This window comes from Spea bombifrons, chromosome 12, assembly GCF_027358695.1.
Source record: "Spea bombifrons isolate aSpeBom1 chromosome 12, aSpeBom1.2.pri, whole genome shotgun sequence".
Lineage (NCBI taxonomy): Eukaryota > Metazoa > Chordata > Amphibia > Anura > Pelobatidae > Spea > Spea bombifrons.
In genome coordinates, this window is record NC_071098.1 from 26,621,443 (window position 1) to 26,633,079 (window position 11,637).

At 38.7% G+C, this 11,637-nt stretch overlaps 1 long non-coding RNA gene across 1 annotated transcript; it reads left to right on the top strand.

Annotated features, from left to right (window-relative positions):
- Positions 1-7,524: 7,524 nt before the first annotated feature.
- LOC128470136 (uncharacterized) lies at positions 7,525-8,384 on the top strand. The gene is made up of 3 exons (XR_008346015.1): positions 7,525-7,567; positions 7,692-7,823; positions 8,169-8,384. It is a non-coding gene; the product is annotated as an uncharacterized LOC128470136 (long non-coding RNA).
- Positions 8,385-11,637: the final 3,253 nt, after the last annotated feature.

Consider the following 11,637-nt stretch of genomic DNA (forward strand, 5'->3'; position numbering starts at 1 on the left):
CATCTTGATTCCTCTTAAACACTGGCACTAATGAAGCGTTTCGCAGGAATCCTTTCTAATAAAGAACTTGTCATTGCGAAACTAAAACCCTCTTGAATACACTGATGTCAAACCCCACCTTCCTCATACCGAGAGCCGAACGATACCGTGGAAAACGGCTGCAAGAACTTCATGCAGTGCAACAAATAAATAATTGTCAACAATGACCCAAAGCAGGCTCAAACATCCAAAATCATAGAACCTATAATATGATAAAACGTATTTTAGAAACATGATTTTTAAAGGACTTCTGGGGTGAGTTGAAGGAGATCCAGAATTTTTCTCTCCATGGGAAAAAACCCAAGTGAAGGTCACCTCACCACGTTCTATTGACACAATCACACACTCTAAAGTCTCCTCCAACCTTGGGAGATACTGATCAGTTTACATGGCTTTCTTTATGTTAAAATAACTAGTGGTGTGAAGTCAAACAATGTCCTGCCTAGAAGGATGACCACCGTGGCCGTGTTTTGCATTACGCACGTCGATGAACAGCGCGTGTAAAATGCCACCATATTCCATGTGCTGGTCAGCATTGTGTGGGATGTCTATGACCAGAGAAACAAATATGGACTCTAAAGACTGGCTGAAAGTATGGCAAAAACCCTTACTGGACTACACTGATGGGCAAATGGCTCATTTCATACAGCTAGAGCCGGGTGAAAAAGTCTTAGTCTGAGCCAAGGCAACTTTGCCTCCAGAATCAAGATCCTTCTAGACGTACAAGGAGCTAAGCGTTCATGGGCAGGAGTTGTTCTATGTTGCCCTGCTTTGGCGTTGAACTCAACCATACCACACTTATTATAAAGCAGGATACCAGAGCCTGGTTGGTATAATATGGAAATATTTTGGTTATTTTTACTACCAAGCTGACTCTGTTTGGGCAACAACTGCTTTTGGAAGTTTATCTTAGTTGTCCCTTCCGCCTTTTACTGACCATTAAATTATTGGCCTAGCACCAATTTTCAAAATGTATTTGTTCGATCCAGCCCAAGTTTTGTCCAGTTGGCTCCATTAGCACGAGTAAGCGAGTACTTTGTGGGTAGGGAAATTGGCTTAATTTATGAATGGGCTGCCATCTACAGGATTAATTGTTAAATTATGAGAATAATAAAAGAAGCAGAAGATGGCAGTAGACGGATGTTTGTGGCAAATATATTTAAAGTGAGTGGTAATATATGTTTTATTAAACCACAATATTTGTACCACTTTTGCCCAAAATGACAACTTTGTGGAAGTAACTCAAATTTCAGTATATAGAAAATATTAAGAAAAGAAAAAAAAACCCAACAAAACAGTGTGGAATAAACAACCGCAGCTAGCCACTACCAGTGAACATGTTCCCAATTGCTCACACAAGAGTGGGCCGGAAATACAATAAATATCTGGTGTATAACACATACAGGAAAGACAGGGTTATAAGAATAGAATCACATAAAAATAAGTGTAATAAAATACACAAATATTGAAACATACATAAATGCTTTCAAAACACATGCCAGAAACCAAAATCTGGTATCGGAACGATATAACCGATAACCTGACACGTTTCGCCCAAGGGCTTCCTCAGAGGTTGTTATAAATCACATGTAAGTAATTGAGTTATACATAGATAATAACCTTGAAAAAAAAGACACAGGTGAGTGGAGTGTTTTCTATATTAATAATAGTGCCATACATATGTTAAACAATGGAAGAAAAAAAATTCATATGTATATACATGTGGGAGGACGCTAAGGTCCTGGAGTCCTATGGGGGGGGATTTACCTAAATGCTTTATACATTTATTGAAATGCCTGCTACTTTGCGAGTAATTTGTTAAAACCGTAATATATAATTTTATATTTTAATATAATAATAATATAATACCGTACTAGTATTTTTCATTTTCATTCTTGCATGCACGCAGCTCAATATACCTTTTCATTCAGTCGATAGCGGGCTCTATTTGTATTTATAAATAATATTATATTTCTGAATTTTCAATAGGATTTGTATGGTGAATTCATCAAATAATTCAGTAAATTGTTAATATGAATGTTATTGTGTACAGGATATCATTAGTTCATAAACTTCAAAGTACATGTATAGCTGAGACTCCTTTTTAACAGAATTCTTTGATGTACATGATTTGATCATTCCTGGCTGGTTGTGATCGGTAGAGTAATTCCACGGCAGATTCCAGGAGAAAATAGACGATTACACGCTGTAATGTTAGATTAGATCAAGCATCACTATCCTAAGCTTATTCATTGCCATACCTGTTTCATTCATTAAAGTTCATTCATTACCTCTGTTGTGAGGCTTGTCTATTTGACGAAATTACGTCCTACGACCTTTTACTTGTTCAAGGTAATTAGAATGTCTTGAAACAAGATCCTTTGTGGGCCACCAAGCTGTCCACATCCTGAGCCAGGATCATCATCTAGGATCCAGATCTATTAAGATTCCAGAAAAAAGAGATCCTCCAAACAATGTCAATATTAGCATTAAGCATTCAAATAGCATGAAAGGCAAGGTATTCTTTTATCAATAAGTAAAACAGGAAGATCTGGCTTGCAGACGCCGCTAATTTAAATTCCGTAGTCTGTGTAAATCCAGCAGGGTGGATCCAGCAAGATTTAAAAATGTGCCCCCAGTAATAAAGTATTTAACCCCTTAATGACAATGCATTGTTTTCCATGGCTTTAGGGACCGCCCATTGCCCTTAAGGGGTTTATATTGAAATCTTGATTACTGGATCAAATCAATAAGAAAGATACAGGTCAAATACAGGTTAACGCGTTTCGCACCCATACTGGGTAAGCATCTTATTTGTACAACCTGCAGTTTTTTTTCTTTTTGTTATCTTAATATGAAAAAGAAGAAGAGGTTGGTGGAAGATAAAAAATAGAAATCAATGTTTTTTGGGTCACAGATACATATGTCACAAGTTAAGACTCTTAATAAATGTTTATAGAACTAAACAGTCAGGTCCATAAATATTTGGACAGGGACACGCTGTTAATAATTTGGATCCGTATGGTTTTGAAAGGTAATTCGATTCAAGTGAAGACTTTCAGATATAATTCAATGGGTTTAACAAAAATATGGTATGAAGCATTAAGAAATATAGCAATGGTTACACAGCCTTCATATTTTAAGGGCTTTTTTGCAAGGGTCAGGTAATGCTGGCGGCCAATCAGCTGTTCAGTAACATATATCCATACGCAACAGGATCATGTGCTTTTTAGTCGGATTGGTTGAAAATTACAGAAGTGTTAACACAAGTACAACAAAAGTAGGATCGTTCCCAAATACTCACTCACTTATTCATTAACCTAAATAATGAAATTACAATCTTGGACCTTCCAGAAGATGCGCTTCATTAAGACCAATAGCATCTCCACTCCTTCAGTCTCCCCAACACTTTACCGCGTACCTGCGCGCCTTAAACCTTATGAGACACCAGTCATTTTCTAATTCTGTTACATGGAAACATTTCTCTTCTGGTGATAATACTTTAATCAGACCGGGGGTTGAGGTTTCTCAGAGGGATGACCATCAACCGACCAAACTTAGAGCGAACAGTTTCCTCAGGGCATAGGTTAGCGCATTCCAAGTATTAATGTATAGACGTATCTATGCCAATAAAATTCTATAATCGTCTCCTTTCTTTCGTTAAATGTGAAGGATTTTTAAAATACTTCATTATAAGTATAAAAAAAAATCACAATATATAAGAAAGTTAATTCCAACATTATTATTATTATTACAAATAATTACAAATTATATATATAATTACAAATTATATACTATATAATTCTGATTAATATATCACTACCACTCATTTATCATATACAGAATTCAGATACAATGCACATATAACTAACACAATGACGCGTGTTGTCCGCCACCTAAAAGTGTTCTGCCTCTCATCCTGTGCAACTTTCAACAAATGGAGCCATGGAGGTCCAACATGTAATCACGATGTTCAATAGTCATTTACTTGTTATTGCATCTTAGAGAGAAAAACAGTTAGCAACTTGGCATTGACCAACTGTTCATTAACAGAAAAAATAAATCTGAACAAAAATATCAAATATTTACAGTCCGCCGACGGTTAATATTCTCACGAAAGAATCAAGGGTTCCCTCTAAGTACAATAGAGATCACTATGTGACTCAATCAGTTCACTGCTACAGAGGACAATATAAGAATGATCTTTATAAAAGAATGAAGAATGAAAGAGTCAGAAGTATTATTCCCATTAACATTAACAGCAGCCGTGGAAATGTCCATCATCCCACCGCTGATCCATCCCAACGATCTTTATACAAGAATGAAGACATTCGTAGCAGCCATGAAAACGTCCATCATCCCACCACGAGAGACCAACCCCAGTATTTAATCACAAGAATTATATATATAATTAATTCAACCTGATGTTATCTCCAAAAGAAATACCTCCTTCTATCTATGAACAGAGTGGGATACGTTTGATTTAAATATTTTTTTACCCCTCTGATACGGGGCGCTAGGAACCGGCCTGCATCCAATCCCAATCTGCACGCTGCAGGCGCAGTCTGTGAAATCTATCAATCTGCTTATAATACAGAAAGGGATCCGAGGGCGCGACCTCATAAACATTAATACATTTACAACACCTGGAAATAGAAATAATGTTTCCAACGGTCCTGCTGGATTACGATTCTTTCTAATCTCAAATAATAGGACAAGGATCCATTCATCTCTGTCCTAATCGCCCTCTTCTAATTTAGTCATTTGATTAATAAATTCACAAACTCTTTTAAACCACCTTTATGTTATACTGATATTGCAAAAAAAGACCTCATTATTCTTTTCATGACAAATCTCACGATGTTTTGTAGGGATCCCAACCGTATTTATTGGGCCTTAAGCTTTTTATATCACAATATAACATCTAATACGAAAAAGTCTTCATTTGGATCAAACATTATAGTTATGAAGGTACAAATATGAAGTGTTTACGGATAGCTGCAGGTGCCACCTCTATGTGATGTCACAATACAGTGTGCAGCAGATGATGTCACAATACAGTGTGCTGCTGATGATGTCACAATACAGTGTGCAGCAGATGATGTCACAATAGAACAGCACCTCATAAATCTCTGTCACTGGAGATACCTGGTATCATTTCTTCAGAGCGGTAGAGCGATAAAGAAGTCTTGATAATTCTCGCGGAATCAAAACGCATTTAAGGATGAAAAGAAAGAAAAGTTCAGAGAGTCAAGGAAGCAAAGTGGTCACCAAGAAGAAACATCTTCCAAAAGAGTCTAAACATTCTGAAGCCAGATCCCTCAAAACATCAGATGGGGCTTCTGTGCAACAGCAGGGACAGGAGACAGTTATTCCACCAGGTCAACCTGTCCCCATCCTGAAAAGACTGCAAAACTTCATTACAAATATCTTTATAAGGGTGAAGAACAGGTTCGGAGGAAAGGGGAAGAAGAGGCCCAACTCTGGAAGTGGAGAGCGCCCGAACAAGAGACAGAAAAGGAACTCTGCTTCCCAGAGGGAGTGTAAGGGGCTGGAAAGACCCTTACATGAAGAAAACGAGAGGCCGATGTCTTGCAGGAAAAGAAAACGCTCATCCAGCCCTACATCACCCCCCAAAAAGAGGATGAGCGTTGAGGCAGAATGTTCAAGGCTCCAGGTGACCACCCCTCCGACTCTTGACAGATTTTGCTTTCTTTGTGAACTTGGAAGAGGAAGCTTTGGGAAGGTAAGTAGGACTATCCGGGTTTCTGTATTTAAAAGTGCTGTCATGTTTTTGAAAGCTGATACTAAATAACCAAAATTACAGAAATGGTATACTTCCGTTTATATGTTTTGTTTTTGGCAAATTTCTAGAAACAGCAGGCAGCGTTCTGTTAAAGTTTACATTTTATTTTTTTAAGGGAAATGTTTAGGATGAACACTGTCTTTATTGTCTCTTCCAGGTCCTGCTAGCATCTGATGACGTCACCAAGCAAAAGGTTGCTGTGAAATCAGTTAAAAAGAGTAGCCTTTTAAAAAGCACCAAGGAGGATATTCTTGTTGAGCGCCGAGTGCTGGAGATGGCAGTAGGATGCCCCTTCCTCACCCAGGCTTATTCCACCTTCCAGACTGAGGTACATTTCCCTATCATCCAAGCTTTATCATTTACTGTCCCAGACATTTTAAACTTAATGTTCATTCCCAAGAGACTTAGTGAGATGTTCTACGGCCAGATCCCAATTTCTGTAAAGAGAATTGAAACAAAGTCACTATATAAACCTCATACCCTATTAACAAAACCCATTGGAGACATTCTATGTAACGATATACTGCGATGAAATAGTGAGACAGCGAACGAGGTGCAGACAGTTTTTACGATGATGTTTGATAACTTTCTTCTCTCTACAGAGCCATCTATACTACGTCATGGAGTACTTACCTGGAGGTGACCTCTTAGACTACATCATAGACCACTCGCCACTGGATAGCAGCACCATAACGTAAGAGCTACTACATGGCCCTCAAAAAACCTTGTTTACTGATTATTCCGTAGAAAAACAGTAAATTATTCCCTGAAATAGTTTATATTGGATCAGAAGGGTAAAGGTTTAATATCCTTTATTGAAAACTCCTGGAAATTTAATAGTTTAACCGGCACAATTATACATTTTAAGGCGTTGTCTACAAAATGTATTTAATTTCATATATGTTTTTCTCTTATATGTTGGGATAGTTATTAAACCCCAATTTAGTAAATTTCTACTAAATAAGCCAAATTAATTTGCGTTATCGGAAGTAATGCGTTTAGAAAATCGTTCAAGGCTAATTTCTCTCTCGTCCAACAGATTCTTTGCTGCAGAGATAGTTTGTGGTCTGCAATTTCTCCACGGCAAAGGCATCATCCACCGGTAAGCATTAATGTTTCTTCATCGCCGTCTATGTACTGCGCCGTGTCCTATATCCTGCTCTCCATTCACCGGCCGGTCCTCCTGTCTCATATCTGGGGGCTTCACACCGTGTAGCCAAGCGAGGGGCTAAAAGACCTCGGATCTCTGGCTTTAGTTTTTTTATTTAAACGATAGATTGAGCTCTGAATGTTTCTCTTCACAGTGACCTCAAGCCCAGCAACATCCTGATGGACTGCAAGGGACACGTGAAAATCGCTGATTTCGGACTTGCACTATTAAACGTGTTTGAGAATGAAACAGCGACTGGATTAGCCGGGACCATCGGGTACATTCCCCCAGAGGTAAGAAAAATGTCCGTCCGTCTGTCTGTCTCATTAGGGTTTTACTGTAGACAGTTTTCTAATCCGTGTTTCTCTGGTTTCCTTCAGATGATCTTGAATAAGGCGTATAACTCCTCTGTGGACTGGTGGGCATTTGGGGTTGTTTTGTATGAGTTGATTACTGGAACGACCCCGTTTGATTATGGAAAAGACAACTTTGAGATTGCCAGATGGGCGGTGCACGGCTCACCAGATTACCCAGAGTGGATCCGTCCGGCAGAACAGAACATCTTGAAAAGAGTGAGTATGAAGTAGAGTTGAGGGGAGGAATCAGGAGCTGTGTTATTCTATAAATTAATTTCTAGGGCTTTTTATTTGAATGCCAGTTACAATATTTCATCGCAAGCATTCTTTCTATTTTCAGCTACTCTGCAAGAACCCTGAGTTACGGCTTCGTTCACCAACAGAAATAAGAGCTCATCCTTTCTTCTGTTCTGTTGTGTGGGAAGATCTGGAAGCCGGCCGGGTAGATCCCCCATCATCAGTTGTAGTCAAAGTAAGTTTACCAACAGATGTCCCATTGGTGGTCAGCTGCCCTGTGTGTGTCATGGGGCAAGTTTTTTGTTTTGATTTCTTATAAAGGGTGTTAATTAACCCCTTAAGGACAATGGGCGATCCCCAAACCCATTGAAATCAATGCATTTTGAGCCCGTACATGTACGGGCTTTGTCATTAAGGGGTTAAACAGTTCTGTATTTCTTATATGTGTAATTTTGAAATAAGCATTACGCCAATAAGGGCTCGTTTGGTTACTTTCCGCAATGAAACAAACAGAATTCATCTAAATGTATCAATTCCGGTCTTTGCACTCTAAGATTTGTGTTCTCTTTTTCTCTTTTAGACACCTCTGGACAACAGAGAGAAGTCTTTCTTACTATCGCTGGATAAAGCTGATCAGGTCATATCTCCTGAAGATCAGAAGCTGTTCAGTGGCTTCTCATTTGTGAGTCCATTACCGATCACCAAGGTGTAAAGATGCATTCTCTGCCACACTAAAGTGTTTAGACGATCATCCATAGCCTTGATCATAATCCAAGGATAACATCTTCCTCCGAACAACTTTATTTTAAGAAATAAAACCCTTAAAAAACACCAGCACTTGTGTATTTGTAGGCTTCTGTCACCGTATTCCAACTATACTTTTATTTTTCTTGTTTTTTCTGCCAAAAAAAGTAATTTTAAACCCCAGATGAAGTATTATATAGATGAAATACGTAGGGCCAGCTTTTACTATTTTATCATCAACGTTATGACCTAATTTCAACAAATGCAGCCATGGAGGTCCAACATTTAATCACGATGTTCAATAGTCATTTACTTGTTATTGCATCTTAGAGAGGAAAACAGTTAGCAACTTGGCATTGACCAACTGTTGATTAACAGAAAAAATTAATCTGAACAAAAATAACAAATATTTACAGTCCACCGACGGTTAATATTCTCATGAAAGAATCAAGGGTTCCCTCTAAGTACAATAGAGATCACTATGTGACTCAATCAGTTCACTGCTACAGAGGCCAATATAAGAATGATCTTTATAACAGAATGAAGAATGAAAGAGTCAGAAGTATTATTTCCATTAACATTAACAGCAGCCGTGGAAATGTCCATCATCCCACCGCTGATCCATCCCAACGATCTTTATACAAGAATGAAGATGTCTTGAAAGACATTCAGAGCAGCCATGAAAACGTCCATCATCCCACCACGAGAGACCAACCCCAGTATTTAATCACAAGAATTATATATATAATTAATTCAACGTGATGTTATCTCCAAAAGAAATACCTCCTCCTATCTATGAACAGAGTGGGATACGTTTGAATTAAATATTTTTTTACCCCTCTGATACGGGGCGCTAGGAACCGGCCTGCATCCAATCCCAATCTGCACGCTACAGGCGCAGTCTGTGAAATCTATCAATCTGCTTATAATACAGAAAGGGATCCGAGGGCGCGACCTCATAAACATTAATACATTTACAACACCTGGAAATAGAAATAATGTTTCCAACGGTCCTGCTGGATTACGATTCTTTCTAATCTCAAATAAAAGGAGAAGGATCCATTCATCTCTGTCCTAATCTCCCTCTTCTAATTTAGTCATTTGATTAATAAATTCACAAACTCTTTTAAACCACCTTTATTTTATACTGATATTGCAAAAAAAGAGCTCATTATTCTTTTCATGACAAATCTCACGATGTTTTGTAGTAATCCCAACCATATTTATTGGGCCTTAAAGCTTTTTATATCACAATATAACATCTAATACGAAAAAGTCTTCATTTGGATCAAACATTATAGTTATGAAGGTACAAATATGAAGTGTTTACGGTTAGCTGCAGGTGCCACCTCTCTGTGATGTCACAATACAGTGTGCAGCAGATGATGTCACAATAGAACAACACCTCATAAATCTCTGTCACTGGAGATACCTGGTATCATTTCTTCAGAGCGATAAAGCGATAAGGAAGTCTTGATAATTCTCGCGGAGTCAAAACGCATTTAAGGATGAAAAGAAAGAAAAGTTCAGAGAGTCAAGGAAGCAAAGTGGTCACCAAGAAGAAACATCTTCCAAAAGAGTCTAAACATTCTGAAGCCAGATCCCTCAAAACATCAGATGGGGCTTCTGTGCAACAGCAGGGACAGGAGACAGTTATTCCACCAGGTCAACCTGTCCCCATCCTGAAAAGACTGCAAAACTTCATTACAAACATCTTTATAAGGGTGAAGAACAGGTTCGGAGGAAAGGGGAAAAAGAGGCCCAACTCTGGAAGTGGAGAGCGCCCGAACAAGAGACAGAAAAGGAACTCTGCTTCCCAGAGGGAGTGTAAGGTGCTGGAAAGACCCTTACATGAAGAAAACGAGAGGCCGATGTCTTGCAGGAAAAGAAAACGTTCATCCAGCCCTACATCACCCCCCAAAAAGAGGATGAGCGTTGAGGCAGAATGTTCAAGGCCCCAGGTGACCACCCCTCCGACTCTTGACAGATTTTGCTTTCTTTGTGAACTTGGAAGAGGAAGCTTTGGGAAGGTAAGTAGGACTATCCGGGTTTCTGTATTTAAAAGTGCTGTTATGTTTTTGAAAGCTGATGCTAAATAACCAAAATTACAGAAATGTTATACTTCTGTTTATATGTTTTGTTTTTGGCAAATTTCTAGAAACAATAGGCAGAGTTCTTTTTAATTTTTTTAAGGGAAATGTTTAGGATGAACACTGTCTTTATTGTCTCTTCCAGGTCCTGCTAGCATCTGATGACGTCACCAAGCAAAAGGTTGCTGTGAAATCAGTTACAAAGAGTAGCCTTTTAAAGAGCACCAAGGAGGATATTCTTGTTGAGCGCCGAGTGCTGGAGATGGCAGCAGGATGCCCCTTCCTCACCCAGGCTTATTCCACCTTCCAGACTGAGGTACATTTCCCTATCATCCAAGCTTTATCATTTACTGTCCCAGACATTTTAAACTTAATGTTGATTCCCAAGAGACTTAGTGAGATGTTCTACGGCCATATCCCAATTTCTGTAAAGGGAATTGAAACAAAGTCACTATATAAACCTCATACCCTATTAACAAAACCCATTGGAGACATTCTATGTAACGATATACTGCGATGAAATAGTGAGACAGTGAATGAGGTGCAGACGGTTTTTACGATGATGTTTGATAACTTTCTTCTCTCTACAGAGCCATCTATACTACGTCATGGAGTACTTACCTGGAGGTGACCTCTTAGACTACATCATAGACCACTCGCCACTGGATAGCAGCACCATAACGTAAGAGCTACTACATGGCCCTCAAAAAACCTTGTTTACTGATTATTCCGTAGAAAAACAGTAAATTATTCCCTGAAATAGTTTATATTGGATCAGAAGGGTAAAGGTTTAATATCCTTTATTGAAAACTCCTGGAAATTTAATAGTTTAACCGGCACAATTATACATTTTAAGGGGTTGTCTACAAAATGTATTTAGTTTCAGATATGTTTTTCTCTTATATGTTGGGATAGTTATTAAACCCCAATTTAGTAAATTTCTACTAAATAAGCCAAATTAATTTCCGTTATCGGAAGTCATGCGTTTAGAAAATCATTCAAGGCTAATTTCTCTCTCGTCCAACAGATTCTTTGCTGCAGAGATAGTTTGTGGTCTGCAATTTCTCCACGGCAAAGGCATCATCCACCGGTAAGCATTAATGTTTCTTCATCGCCGTCTATGTACTGCGCCGCGTCCTATATCCTGCTCTCCATTCACCGGCCTGTCCTCCTGTCTCATATCTGGGGGCTTCACACCGTGCAGCCGAGCGAGGG